We start from the raw sequence: 14,044 nt of genomic DNA, 5'->3' as shown, positions 1-14,044 counted from the left end.
TGGCCTGCCCTGTGTGTGCACTTTGAACTTGTTAGCCCCCACAATCCCATGAGACAATTCCTCAAAATAAATCTCTCTCCCCCCATATATAAATGTACAGATTCTATCGGTTCTGTTTCTCTGAAGCCCTTGCTAATACACATACCATTATACAAGACAAAATGTTTTTGATAAGCATCTTTTGTTTTCATTAAAAACATTTAATTTTCTCTCTTATTTCCTATTGCTTGAAAGAGGTTAACTCCTTGATAAAGAGATCTTTCCTTATATTTTTGGATCAGCTTTATTGATTCATTACAATAAACTTCAGGTTTGTGGGCATTATGATAAATTTTGAGAATTTTTCACAGTAGCACAACTCACCAACATTATTATGGAGGATATTTCTATCGCACCAAAGTTTCCAGCTGTGTTTTTGCAATCAACTCCCTTCTCTAATCTTCTGGGCCCAGGCAACGAGTGATTTTCTTTTTTCTGGAATTTAATAAAAAATGAATTCATAGAGTGCATAGTCTTTGCTTTACTTAATGCATTACTTTTGACTCATCCAATTGTTGCATATTCCTTTTTTATTGCTAAGTAGTACTCTACTGTAGGAAAAAAATCATGTTTATATATGCTTCAGTTGATAGGTATTTGGATTCTTTCCATTGGACTACTTTGAAGGAAGCTACTATGAACATTTGCATACACATTTTTGTGTGGAAATATGCTTTCTTCTCTCTAAGTACATGTATTGAGGAGAAATTGCTTGGTCATAGAGTCAGTGTATATTTGTCTTTTTAAGAGGGGAGCCAGGGGGCTCCTGGGTGGCTCGGTAGGTTAAGAGGGGAGCCAGATTGTCTTCTAAAGTGTATTCTATATGCAATGTATCGGGATTCCAGTTGTTTACCTTCTTTCAAACACCTGTTAATTTAAAACTTTTTTGAATGTTTATTTGTTTTTGAGAGAGACAGAGACAGAGACAGAGCATGAGTGGGGGAGGGGCAGAGAGAGGGGGAGACACAGAATCTGAAGCAGGCTCCAGGCTCTGAGCTGTCAGCACAGAGTCCGACATGGGACTCGAACCCACGAGCTGTGAGATCATGACCTGAGCTGAAGTTGGACGCTTAACCAACTGAGCCACCCAGGCGCCACAAACACGTGGTAATTTTAGCCATTCTAGTGAGAGTATCGTACCTCATTGTGGTTTCAGTCTGCATGTGGTAATGGTTAATCACGTTGAAGATCATTTCTTGTGCTTATTTGCCTTCTGTGTATCTTCTTTGTTGAGCTTTGTATCCAAATCTATTACTCATTTGAGAAATGGATTATTATTAGGTTGTGAGGATTTTTTATATATTCTGAATACAAGTCGTTTAATAGATCTATGTTCTACCCTGTGGATTACCTTTTAATTTTCTTAAAAGTCTTTTGAAGAGCAAATGCTTTCATTCTTATGAAATTTGATTTATCAATTTTTTTGTGCTTTTTGTGTCTTACTTAAGAAATTTGGCCTAATTCAAGGTCACAAAGATTTTCTTCTATGTTTCCTCCCAGAAGTTTTGTAGTATTAGTTCTACATTTGTAGGTCTATAATGCATTTGTAGTTAGAGTTTTTATAAGGTGTGAGATAAAGGTGGACTAGATTTATTTTGTTTTAACCTTAGATGTCCAATTGTTCAAGCACCATTTGTTGAAAAGATTATTGTTTCCCAACCGAATTACCTTGACACCTTGTTGAAATCAATTGACTACATAAATGTGAGTTTACTTCTAAAATCTCTATTTGGTTCCATTGACCTGCATGTCTATTTTTTATGCCACATCATGCTGTTTTGATTACTAAGATAGTACAGTTAATCTTTAAATCAATGGAATATGTTCTCCAACTACTTTATTTGTTTCCCATATTGTTTTGGCTGGTCTACACGAATTTTATAGTCAAAGTGCCAATTTCTGAAAAAACAAAAGAAGAAAAAGAAAGCTTGATGAGAGTTTTATCGGATTGCATTGCATCAATATTAGTTGGGGAGAATTATCTTTAAAATATTGAGTATTTTCTCCACCAAAAAATATTAGAACTAAAAAACCATTTCAGTACAGTTACAGGATACAAAAACAATACACAAAAATCAGTTACATTTCTCTTTACCCAATAAAATAGGAGAAAGAGAAATTAAGAAAAAATATCATTTAAATTAGCATCACAAAGAATAAGTTACTTAGAATTAAATTTAACCAAGGAGGTAAAAGATCTGTCTATACACTGAAAACAATAAGACATTGATCAAATAAGTTAAAGAGGCCACAAATAAGTGGAAAGATGTTGATGAATCAGGAGAACTTATATTGTTAAAATGTCCGTAGTACCCAAAGCAGTCCACAGATTCAGTGCTATCCCAACAAAGTTCCAATGGCATTTATCACAGAAATAGAAAAAAAACAACAACTCTAAAGTATGTATGGAACCACAAAAACCAAAGTAGCTAAAGCAATCTTAAGGAAAAAAAAGAAAAACTGGAAGCATCATGCTTCCTGATTCCAAACTCTACTACGAAGCTATGGTAATTAAAATGGTGTGATGTTGGCCTCAAAACAGACATATAGATTGATGGAACAGAATAGAGAGCCCAGAAATAAATCCATACATATATAGTCAATTGATTTTTAACAAAAAGGCCAACAATGGGGAAAGGATAGTCTCCTCAATAAATGCTGCCGGGAAAACTGGATAGTCATGCAAAAGAATGACACTGAACCCTTACCTTAAATCTCTCACAAAATCAACTCAACGTGGATTAAATACTTGAACATAAGACCTAAAACCATAAAACTCCTAAGAGAAAACATAGAGGGTGTGCTGCTTGACATTGGTTTTGGCAATATTTTTTTTGAATTTGACACCAAAATGGCAACAAAAGCAAAACAAAAAACAAAACAACAATAACCAAAAAACCCACAACCGCCCCCCCAAACAAACAAACAAACAAAAAATACAAGTGGGACTGCATCAAAATAAAAAGCGTCTGCTCCTCAAAGGCAACTGTCAACAAAATGAAAAGAAAACTTATGGAGTGGGAGAAAATATTTGCATTCCACATATCCAATAAGAGGTTAATATCCAAATAAATAAATAAATAAATAGAAGAAAGAAATTCACATGACTGTATAGCAAAAAGAAAACCCAACCCAATTAAAAAATGAGCAAAGGATCTGAATCGATATTTTTTCCAAAGATGACATAAAAAGTGGCCAACAGGTACATGAAAGGTGCTCAACATCACTAATCATTAGATAAATGCAAATCAAAACCTCATGAGAAATTATCTCACTTGAGTCAGAATAGCAAGTATTAAAAAATAAGTAAGTGTTGGTAAGGATGTGGGAAAAGGGAATCCTTATGCACTGTTGGTAGAAATATAAGCTGGTGTAACCACTATGGGAAACACTACAGAGTTTCCTCACAAAATTAGGAATAGAAATGCCATATGATCCAGTATTTCCACTACTATATGTGCACCCCTATATGTGCACCCCTATATGTGTTGCAGCGTTATTTATAAAAGCCAAATATGGAAGCAACCTGTGTCCATTGATAGAAAAAGAAGAGATGGGGTATACACACGCATGCACACACATGAACGCACACACATGCACACACACACACACACACACACACAAACACACGGGACTATTACTCAGCCATAAAAAAAGAATGAAATCTTGCTATTTGTGACAACATGGATGGACCTAGAGGGCAATATGCTAAGTGAAATAAGTCAGACAGGGAAAGACAAATACTATACAATTTTACTTATATATGGAATCTAAAAACAAAACAAAAGAACAACAAAAAACACAGAAACAGACTCATCAAAATGGAGATCATTGACAGAAGAGAGGAGTGTGGGAAATGGGCAAAATAGATGAAGAGGTTTAAGAGGTACAAGCTTCTAGTTATAAAATAAATAAACCGCAAGAATGAGAAGTACAGCAGAGAGACTATAGTCAATAATGTAATTATTGTCTATGGTAACAGAAGGTAATTACACTTGTTGTGGTGAGCAGAGCATAATGTACATAGTTGTCAAATCCTGTTGTATACCTGAAACTAATATAATGTTGTATGTCAACTATGATTAAAAAGAATAAGCACGTAGCTCACTGGGAATTTATCTTTATTTCCTCTAGGCTCGTCTACCAAACTCAAGTAGATCATTGAGGTTAGAAAGTTAAAGGTCAAAGAGGCTACTCTTTGGAAGTGCTGGGGAGAACTGAAATAATTGTCCTCTTCTCTGGAAGATGAACCATTGCAGGAGGTTATTACAGACCCCTAGAGTCAAACCTTACAGATTTGTATCTTGGCTGTGCCCCTTACTAGTTGTGTGACCTTAACCCCTCTATGCCTCAGTTTCCTTATCAGTAATATGGGTATAAAACCTTATAAAAATCATACTTTTGAAGTGCTTGGGTGGCTCAGTTGGTTAAGTGTGGCTCTTGGTTTTGGCCCAGGTCATGGTCTCATGGTTTGTGGGTTCAAGCCCCACATCAGGCTCCACACTGACAGGACACAGCCTGCTTGGGATTCTCTCTTCTTCTCTCTCTACCCTTCCTTTGCTCATTCTCTCTAAACAAACAAACAAACAAACAAACCCTAAAAAAATAGTACTTTCACCAGGTGGCTGTGGTTAATACATAAAGGAATAAAGGAATACACAACATGAGCTCATACGTAAAGTGAGACTTGGAAGAATATCTGGCACTCAAGATGCATTCAAATGTTAGCCATTTTATAATTTTGTTGTTGTTGTTTATTTATTTTTCAGAGAGAAAGAGTGTGAGTGGGGAAATGGGTAGAGAGAGAGGGAGACACAGAATCTGAGGCAGGCTCCAGGCTCCAAGTTGTCAGCACAGAGCCCGACGCGGGGCTCAAACCCGTGAACTGTGAGATCAGGACCTGAGCCAAAGTTGGACACTGAACCGACTGAGCCACCCAGGCCCCCGTATAATAATCTTTATTTCAAAACTATTGCTAGCCTCTTCAGTGTACTCGGGAAGTAAAGTTTCTTCTTGGTTACGTCTGTTTCAGTTCCTTTACCTCCGTTATCTGTGCCCAATCCTACAAGGCTTTGCTGTCAGCTCTGCTTCCAAGCTGCAAATGGAGTTGATAAAATAATCCCTCATGATTGCTTAAGATGCTTCTCCTCCCAGGAACATTTGCATTTTTATAGGAGACTCAGCAAGATACAAAAACGTCCTGGTTCTAACAAATTAATTGCTGGCTCAGGCCATTCAGACTGGTCTGCTATGCTGTACAACTTCGGGGTGCCCTGCTTGTCAGCCGATGAAGAAAACAATTTGGGATGGTGGTTTGTAAAATTTACACGTTGGCACCTCTAGGATTTGGAGGGGATGTAGAAAGCAAACTCAAAGGACTCTATTTTCTCCTACCAACCTGTGGGATCTTTAAATTTCATATAGACATCTATTGACTTTAAGAAGAAGGTTTGAAGTCCACAGTTTAGGGTACAGTACTTTTTCCCCCTAATAAACAAATTGATGGAATGGGAAGATATTTTTCACCAGGAGGGTATCTAAATCCCTATGACTCTGACAAAACCAGTCCAATTTTGGAAAATGCTTGCGATTCTCATGATCAAGTAGCCTGTTACTACTGTTCAGAACACACAACTTTCACTTCATCTTTGTAGGTGATCTGGACCCCGTGAAGCTTGGTGAAAACCAAGTGTCATTGTATGACTGATACAGTGAATACTGAGATGGCTGCATTCTTCAAATGCCAACGGTCTTGTGATTTTCTTATCCACAAATATTGTTTATTTAGCAAATCCAAAGGGATTTGCCTAAAATGCTTTTTCCCCCTGATTATGGAAATGATAGAACAAAATTTCTCACATTCTCTCCATTCTCTGCTTTTGACTTTCAAGATCTTATCTCTCAGACTTTTTCTGCATTGACACATCTTTTAAATATAGTCATTCACTATTAGAACGGGAAGAGGACTTCTAAAGGGGCATCTTGAGCAAACTCCCATCAGGGAAGAGATTTCTCTTCATCATATGTCACAGAAGTCTACATTTTCAAATGCTATCAACGGAAATAAAGTGTAAAATTTCTTTAAAATACAGAGCACATCCTATGAAGACTGGCATCTGAAAATTGCCTGAGCTAAGTTACATAAAATGCCTGAGGTGGTGTAAGTAAATGTTGGGTCCCCAAGTAAAAATGATAGGAAATACCAGCAGTGGAAGGATTGCAAGAGTTCAAACGATGCCTACATGACCGGATATTTTCTTCTTTGATCAAAGCCTTATTTCCCCTTCCTGTGAGCAGATCTAATGCCTGTCTCCTTTGCTCATCCAACCAATTATGTTTCCTGCTTCTGATACATTGTCTGCTTCACTGGCCTCCACTCATGATTCATTAACACAGAACACAACAAGCCCCTATTAACCCATACCTGGGGATGGCTGGGCAAAAGAGATGTGTAGGTTATTGGTTGTGCTTTCTAGGTGGAAAGAGTTCGTTCGAGAACTGGCTGTGATCTCTAATCCTGGTCAATTAAACAGACTCAAAAGGGAGTCTTTGGGTATAGTGAACTAGGCACGAGTGTGCATACGCTATGGAAATTTTTGTCTGTGCTCCCAATCTTTGACTAAAAGTTGGTCCTTTGAGCCCTTCACGCTTAGGTACACACTTTGGTCTGGTCACAGGCTAACATCCTCTCGCCAAGGATGGATGGGCCCCATCATGTGGAGAGGTGGCCCCTTTGAATTGGCAATGGCCCTGGGTTTGTTTTAATATATATGTTCCATGGAGTTACTAAGAAAGGAGCTATCTAAAGTGGAACAATTTTCTGTGCAGCCAACACGGATTGAGTGTGTGTTCATATACAACTCAAGGACTTGTGGTCAGATATAGGAGATGACAGTACCCTTTCACTACTTTGCCCTGGAATCCTCCTTAGGACTCACTTCCCTTTCCCACCCACCTTTTTATTTATTTATGTATTCATTTATTTATTTATTTATTTATTTATTTATTTATTTATTTATAAAGTTTATTTCTTTGTTTTGAGAGAGTGAAAGAGTGAGCAGGGGAGGAGCAGAGAGAGAGGGAGAAAGAAAGAGAATCCCAAGCAGGCTCTCTGACCTCTTAGCAAGAAGCCTGACATGCGGCTGGAACTCAGGAACCGTGAGACCTTGACCTGAGCCGAAATCAAGTCTTAGCTGATTAAACCACCGAGGCGCCCTACCCACCCACCATTTAGGTACCACAGCGCTCTCACACATTCTCCCTCTTGCTCTTTGGTTCTCTTAGCTTAAGTCCACTTATAATATTTTGCTGTTAGTTTACAAGTGAGTTTGCCATGGTTATTCTACTCAGAGAGAGCCCTCACACTTCAGTTATCCTCTGTAGCTCTTTGGAAAAAAAGGTTAGTGTTCCATAAGTTGTTAAGAGGTATTCTAACATGGTCAAGTATGTTTGGCAAAGCCACATTCTACATCTCTATATTTTTTACCATTAAACATGATGATTCAAACCCATCTCAAATTTAAGCGGGAAGAAAACAAACCAGAGTAGTAGGTCATTGCTTGATTCTTATGACTGGGAAATCCAGAGGGGGAACTGGCCCCAGGGATTCCACCAGGAACCCAAGATACATCACCAGATCTTCTTTGTCTCCCTTTACTGGCACTCCCACCCTCAAATCTTTCAACTGTGATTATACCTGCGAATTTTGTGATCTTCTTGCATGGATGGCTTTGTACCCTGCACTGCTGGGTTGGTGGCAATGAGAGGAACACATTCACAGAGATTTTTAAGCTAATGCCATCCCAGTTTAGTGGCTTCCTACATTAAATAGAGAGCCTTCTCGCTAGGAATATGTATGCCAAATCTCAGAACAGGCTTTCATTTGCCTGACTTGGATTGTAGTCTAAATCTGGGATGATCACCACAGCCAGCAATACTAGCCTATTGTGATTTGCCAACGTTTGGTTCCTAGGCCACATCTTGTGACCAGGGAAGCAGCTTATAGTGATTGGCAACTCTAACAGCATTTGGTATAAAGTCTAAGGGGAAGTTCATCAGAGGAAAGAGGGTATTAATGGCACAAGTGGGAGAAATGACGTCATGCACGTAGTACCAGTGGCTGTCCCTAAACACCTGCCTATTGAAATCATTTGGGGAGATTTAAAAGCCATTGATGGGTCTCACACCCAGTGATTCTGATTTAATTCATCTGCGATGTGGCCTGGGTTTTGGGTAAGGAATTTCCTCCGCATTCTAATGTGCAGCCATGGCTGAGGACTCCTTGTCTAGTTGCTTTTTCAGGTCATCGTCTTATACCTTTCCAAATTAACCCTAAATCTCAGTTCTCTGCTTCACAAAAGCTTTGATTTCAGATGAATATATTCAAGACTCACTCCAATTTGATTTCAAACTCCTTTTCCAGTCCTATCTTCCACTACTATTTTTCCCCACCCTATGTTGCAGCAAATGTGGAGTGTTTCCTGATCTCTAGCCACCTATACAATACCTGGAGTTTCTCATGTGTAACTATACCATTTCTTCAGCTTATAGCAGTGCTGGAAATGTCCAATATGGTTGCCACTAGCCGCATGTGGTTATTGAACACTTAAAATGCGGCTAGTGTGATTGAATTTTAAATTTTAGCTCAGTATACCCTTTTTAAAGATTTCCTTCTTTATTTTGAGTGGGAAGGGGGGAGGCAGAGAGGGAGAGAGAGAATCTCAAGTAAGCTCTGCGCTGACAGTGTGGTGCTCAACATGGGGCTCGATCTCACGAACTGTGAGATCACACCTGATCCAAAATCAAGAGTCGGACACTTACCTGATGGAGACACCCAGGCTGGTCCCTATTTCAGTATACTTAATATAAATCTAAATCAAGTTAAATGTAGATATACCTAGTGGCTACTCAGGGCAGATAGAAAGTCACCATTCTGTTAAAATTTACAAAATCCCTTTTGTGTAACTCTCCTGAAGCTTCTCTGATATCTCCAGCTGAAAGACTTATCTTATTCCTTTTATTTACTGAGCGCTCAAATTGGACATGGGAAGGACACTTATTTATACTGACCCATATTGTTCTTCCTGTCTCTCCTGATACTAGACATTTTTTGAGAGAGGGAACTGAGGGGGCTTGTGTTTAATAAAAACTCAGTAAGCATTCATTGAACAAAGGCAGACAAAATTGCACCAGCCATAACCATCGGTATGTACTTACACACTGCAGAAGCGCAAAGGCAACAGATACATGTATACTGGGGTTCCCCTGTTCCAAAGTGTCGCCAGGGAGATGGAAAGCACGTGTCCTGGCTGTGTGAGAGGAACCGGGTCAGTAGAATAGGTGGGAGAGAATGATTCATCCATAAAGTGACTACCGAGTGATAACCTATTTTGTTTGGCTCTGAGGCAAAAATAATGGTGGACATCGAAGGTACTAATGATTTTTTATTAAAATAAATGAGGGGCACGGCATGAGGGGCACTGAGACTATAACACTTCATGAAGGGTTCTGGGATCAGTCCTAGTAAAACAGTTAAAATTCAGCCTGGCCCACGCCTTTTTTTTTTTTTTTTTTGGTGCAGAATTCGTTTGTAAAATGATGAACTCTCACTTCCTAAATTTCCTGCAGGTGCTCCCGGTGCTGGGGAAATGTCACTGTGAGAAGAATAGAAAACTTATTCCAAAGAGTATTGAAGACTGACTGAATCAGGTCTGCAACATTAGTGAAACGGTAAGATAAACTCAAGTCCTTTCTGATAAAAGAAAAATTCTTTTTTAAAAAATGTAGTCCCTTCTGAATTATGGCCAAGTGTCACTGGATCATTTTCAATGAAGTTTTATCTATTAACAGCGAGGAGATGGGACTAGGTTCTGGGCTCCTCCTGGGAGCCCTGCAGCTTAGGTTTCTCTCCCCTGAGATCCCTGGTAATGGAAGCAGCTGAAGCTGGAGGTCATTAACATTTTGAGAACACCGCAAACTGACACTGTGTAATGTTATGACATTTCATCTCAAGACATTTCATCTCCTTTAATCAGTGTTTATGTTGGTGATACTTCATAGTTATTTGCTTTCACATAAAAATGGAACACTTCGGCATGTCATTAACATACGAGTAATTTATTTATTACCCCTTGCAATTGTTTCTAGCTCATTCTTTCTCTCCCCACCCCCTTGCCCCCCTTCCTGTGTTCCTCTTTCCTCTCCCTCCCTTCTCCCCTTCTCCTTTGCTCCTTTTTTTTTATTGTTTCTGACTTAAAAAATTTTTTTGAACATTTATTATTGAGAGACAGAGAGTCAGGACATGAGCATGGGAGGGGCAGAGCAAGGGGGAGACACAGAATCCAAAGCAGTCTCCAGGCTCTGAGCTGTCAGCACAGGGCCCAACACAGGGCTTGAACCCACAAACGGGGAGATCATGACCTGAGCTGAAGTCATACGCTTAACCCACCGAGCCACCTAGGTGCCCCTATTGTTTCTGACTTTTGCTTTCATTCATGGTAGTTTTGAAAGGGCTTCCAAGTTTTCCTTCTGCTTTCTTCTTGGCAAGTGGGTGGTCTTGGGGTTCACACGCCTCCTTCTTAGTAAACTTTAAGTACAGAGTCTGGAAGAAATACAATTTCACCTCTCTAAAAAATGCTAATATTTCTCATTGTCCTTGGTGAGGAACAACTCCTTCTCTGCACACTGCTCCATGGATGACTTTCTTCCTCTCATTTGATTCAAATATTGTCATGAACTTTTAGTGTCTGTTTTCATGGTTCCATTTCCCTTTCTTCCTCGTGTGGGGACACTTTATCTTACTTTGAAGCGACTTAAACTTTTCTTCCCTTCTCAGATCCCTTTCATTAAATGCAAACTGATTGGCTATTGATTCTTTTATATTAAAAAAAATTTATTCCTTAGCATAAGTAGATGGTTGTGCATTAATACCAGGGGCTAGGTGTCATTTTCTTTATTCTAGAATAAATAAACAATTTTTATTATACATTTCTTGTTAGGCTGAGTGGTCAAGATTTAACCTCAGTCTAAGGAAATATTTCTCAACCTTGAAACTACTGACATTTTGAGCTGGGTAATTCCTTGGTTTGGGGGACTGTTCTGTGCACTGTAGAATGTTTAGTAGCATCCCTGAACTCTGCCTACCAGAGTCCAATAGCACTTCCCAGTTGTGACAGCAACAGGTGTCTCCAGACATTGCCTAATGTCTCCTGGGGTGCCAAATAGCAGTACACTGAGAACCCCTGGTTTAGTGGAATGTCCCTCATTTTTGTGTGGTTATGTCTAAGTTCTAGGGCAGAGACTTGAGAAAAGATGGAGATGGCTTTTCCTTGAAACTATTCTTCATCCACATAAACTCTTCATCCATGTGGGCTCATCCAAGGGGTCCCTATTCCCATGGCGACCTTACACCTTCCATCTAGGAAGGGCTCTCAGAACAGCTGTCTTTGCTCTGCCGTCAGGCACAGGCGCCATCGTTCCTGCATTGTTGCAGTATGTTCTACGAGGTGGCCTCAGGCCTGTCCCGGTGCCATGCTGGGGAGACAAGATGAGGGATAGGAATACAGGAGTCTTGAATGGCTCTGGTTTTCCTCCTGGGGGTAGTGGCCCAGTTGGGTGTGATCTTGGATTCCCAATTCCTTCTTGGGAGACCTTCTTACAGGACATGCTCCTCAGGAACCCATAGTCGTCTCAGCTCTGCTTCTGCTATGATTCTCCTTGTCCCCTGCAGTCCTTACCATCTTAATGTAGTCTGAAGACAGGCTGGACTAGTCCTTTATCTAATTTTCCAAATATGGTGTTTTATGGCCTGGGATTTATGTACTTCCTTGTTGTACTTTTGACACCAAAAAGGTTTTCTCTGCTTCTATGCTATATTATCCCTCCCTAAAGCAACGAATTCTTCTGAGTGAATGGGTAGAATAAAGGATACAAGAAAATGAGAGGAAAAAAAAATATATATATATACACATACATATCCCCATCACTTGTTTATTCTGGTGCTACATTTTTATGGGAAGATAAATAAAGGGTAAAGAATTGGGGCGCCTGAGTGGCTCAGTCGGTTAAGCATCCGGCTTCAGCTAAGGTCATGATCTCAAGGTTCATGGGTTGGAGCCTTGCATCGGGCTCTGTGCTGACAGCTCAGAGCCTGGAATCTGCTTCGGATTCTGTGTCTCCCTCTCTCTCCGCCCCTCCCCTGCTCACGCTCTGTCTCTCTCCCTGTCTTGCAAAAATAAATAAAATGTTAAAAAAAAAAAAGAGTAAAGAGCCATCTATCTTATCCGCAGTGTACAGAAAAATGAGTAGGCCTGTGGGGAAGCAGGGGATTCTCAGGGAAGCAGAGCTTAGATGATGGTGCTTCCGAGCTGGGTATCTTGGGAATAGGACAAAATTAGGAATTTCCCATGGAATTGGGAATCCAGGATGACAATAGTATCTGTGCACTATGGTTTTGCTTTATACTAAAGACGCAAGGGTTCCTTAGTAATCCCCTGCAGTTCTGGTCGTCTGATGCTCATTACTCTTTGCAAGGCCTCTTGTCCACTCCTCACCTCCAATTTCCCAACTTACATTTGGCTTATATTATTCTCTTTGAAAGCTTTAATGTAAACCATGCATTATTTCACGTACTTTTAAGTTACATACATGGTGTTGTGTTTCTTGTTTTTGTCACTGATTACTTCGTATTTAGGATCTGATGGGCCTAAGGTAGTATCACTTTTCTTGTTGTTTTAAATTGCGTTTCTCTGATGACTAATGATTTTGGACAACAATCATATGTTTTGTTAAACCTCTGGGTTTTTTAGCTATGAATTGACCCAAATATCCTTTACTCATCTTTAAAATTTGAGATTCTTATAACTTTCTTCATGTGCATATGAGTTCCTTATATATCCCAGATAATAATTCCCTTGTGGTTTTAGACATGGCAAATATAATATCTCTGCGACATCTTTTTGTTAACTTTATTCACAGAAATTCTTAATTTGATGTGATTAAATGCATTAACGATGCTTTTGGAATTTTGTTTAAGAAGTTCCTCTCTAACCCTAGGGCACATTATCTCCTGCCTTTATGGTTTCTCTGGATTTATTTCTTTAATATATCTGGATTGTATCTTTGTATGTGGTGGTAGGTATGGATTTTCCTCCACTATGAGCAATTATCATCATCTACTAAATAGTCTGATTTGTGATGCCTTCTTTATTATATAATAATAATTCTGAGATATGAGTCTTTCTCACAGAAATTATGGTCTTGAGGTCAATTTCTCTCTTTTTGAATGGATATCATACTGTTTTTAATAAGACGGCTTTGTAGTAAGTCTTAGTAGCTGTGAGGCCAAGTGTTCGTCTCATTTGCTTATCATTGTGATATTGTCTAGAATCATGATTCAGGGTTGCTTCTAAACAAATAAGTACGGACCGTCAGACCACACACCAGTATTAGCGGGTAAACTAACGGAAGTGGAAGTAGTAGAAGGTGTTGGGCCTATTGCATTCTGGGGAAGAGCACAAAAAGGAAGTAGGAATAAACATTAGACTCTGAGAAAGGAACTCTTAACTTTGGGCTGCAGGGTTGTTAAGCCACATAATTAAAAAAGCACTAGCTTCTAGAAATTGTAGAATTGAAAACCATAATAAATGCACTTAAAGCTTAATGAAAGTGTTACATAGGGTAATGGAAGCAAATAAATAGAAAATTAGTGAACTGTGATATAGATCTTTAAAAATCCTATAAAACACGGAGGGTAGTGACAAGTAGATGGAAAATGTAAGTGAGGTGGATAAACATGGAAATTGAATTTAAGGGCCAACATGTATCTAATTAAAATTCCCGAGGGACAAAATGTATGTAATTTCATCTACATAAATCAATAACAATGTCCAATTTGTGGGGTAAAAACAAAGCAACAATGAGCTAAATGTTTGGGCTAAAATAGTGGGACACTGGGAGGAAGTGATTAGAATTTACTTTATCCTAGTAATTGTTGATTGTATTGTTG

At 39.1% G+C, this 14,044-nt stretch overlaps 1 long non-coding RNA gene across 1 annotated transcript in view; it reads left to right on the top strand.

Annotated features, from left to right (window-relative positions):
* LOC125166251 (uncharacterized) overlaps positions 1–9,768 on the top strand; it is a 130,901-nt gene extending 121,133 nt beyond the window's left edge. The window contains exon 3 of the long non-coding RNA XR_007152412.1: positions 9,667–9,768. This is a non-coding gene — a long non-coding RNA (uncharacterized LOC125166251). The remainder of the gene's footprint in view (positions 1–9,666) is intronic.
* The last annotated feature ends 4,276 nt before the right edge of the window (positions 9,769–14,044 follow it).

Source organism: Prionailurus viverrinus, chromosome B2, assembly GCF_022837055.1.
Source record: "Prionailurus viverrinus isolate Anna chromosome B2, UM_Priviv_1.0, whole genome shotgun sequence".
Lineage (NCBI taxonomy): Eukaryota > Metazoa > Chordata > Mammalia > Carnivora > Felidae > Prionailurus > Prionailurus viverrinus.
Note: the sequence above shows the minus strand (reverse complement) of the source record. Positions and strands in the feature narration are given on the sequence as shown.